This window comes from Octopus bimaculoides, chromosome 10, assembly GCF_001194135.2.
Source record: "Octopus bimaculoides isolate UCB-OBI-ISO-001 chromosome 10, ASM119413v2, whole genome shotgun sequence".
NCBI lineage: Eukaryota > Metazoa > Mollusca > Cephalopoda > Octopoda > Octopodidae > Octopus > Octopus bimaculoides.
Genome location: NC_068990.1, coordinates 50391743 through 50393274, shown reverse-complemented (window position 1 = coordinate 50393274; position 1532 = coordinate 50391743). Strand labels below are relative to the sequence as shown.

The following is a 1532-nucleotide window of genomic DNA, read 5'->3' as shown; positions in this document are numbered from 1 at the left end:
AATATATATATATATATATATATATATATATATATATATATATGCATATATAGGTACAGGACGTCACCGACAGTAAAGAACATGAAATATGAAAACAAATGAGTTAAATATGTAAATGAGAGAAAACAATGGAAAACAGGACAAGTAATGCAAAGAATACAAAGAACAACCCTTCATCAGTTGTTGGCTGTCTATCTTCTCCTCATTTTGAGCAATCAACAACAATATGAGTCTTCGAAGACAGTTGCTCCCATAAATTTTGGATTTATGGAGGGTCAAGCTGGGGACAAAAACAGAACAGTGGAGACACATAAGGAAACCAAATTAAAACAGACATGGAGGGTCATTACACTAGAACGAGGGGGGAAATAGTGAACACTGAGAGAAATATTTTCTTTGGAAAGAGAAAAGATAGAAAAGAGAGACAGATGTCCAGTCCTTAGAAAGTCCATGCAGGAAAAGAAAGATGGATGATGGTCATGTGTGAGCAATGAGAGAGAGAAAAAGAAAGAGGGAGAGAAAGAGAGAGACAGATAGAAGACGGTGAAAGGGAGAAAGAGGGAATAGAGGAGGATGGGGGAGAAAACAGTATAGAATCGCATCAAAAAGGTTAAGATAAACTTACTTGGAAATGGATGCGTGGTGTTCAATTAAATAATAATATAAATAATATATAATTAGTGTGTATGTGTATTCATTTCATTTTTCATTTTATTTAGTTTCAGCTCATGAGCTGTGGCCATGCTGGGGCACCGCCATTTGGTGTTGCTACACAATTTTACTTCAGGAATTGAAATTTGGTGCATGAGAGAGTTTGATGCAGCTGCTCTCATCTGCACCTCCTGCCGTGAAGTTGGTTCATCTGGGACACCTGACAGGAAGAGGTCCAGTCTCATCTTGAAGGCACCTACATCCACCGCATGCAGGTCTCTCAGGTCCTTTGGGAGAATGTTGAAGAGCTGTGGACCTCTGAAGCCCAGGCTATTGCAGTATCTTGTCCTACATCTTGATGGCAAATTTGGAGTCCTTGGCACTATGCAATGGCGTCCAGTTCTTTTATTTGTGTAACTTTCGATACCAAAATTTGGGACAAATCCTTCGAGGATCTTCCAGATGTATATTATGGCATATCTTTCTCGTCTACGCTAAGGAATAGAGTCTTAATCTCTTGAGTCTTTCCCGATAGCTTATATGCTGCATAGAGGCTATCTTCTTCGTGTAGCTTCGTTGGATTGCCTCAAGTTCTGAGATTAATTTGACACTGGTTGGTGACCATAGCTGAGAGCAATAGTCAAAGTGGCTTAGAACAAGTGTCCTCCAGAGCACCATCATGGTTTCTTGATCTCTTGTTCTAAAAGTCCTAAGAATCCATCTGGTCAGTCGCCTGCATTTCATTGACAATTTAGCAACATGAACATGAAAGGATGCATTATTACTCATGTAAATGCCCAGGTCTGGCACTGTCTCTGCTTCTGGGATTGCAGTCCCTCCAGATCCAGTGTATTTAATGGGTACTGCATTTAGTTTTCCAT

General features: G+C 39.7%; 1 protein-coding gene across 2 annotated transcripts in view; it reads left to right on the top strand.

Annotated features, from left to right (window-relative positions):
* LOC106878624 (protein IWS1 homolog) overlaps positions 1-1532 on the top strand; it is an 863399-nt gene that overhangs the window by 37629 nt on the left and 824238 nt on the right. The window lies entirely within an intron of this gene.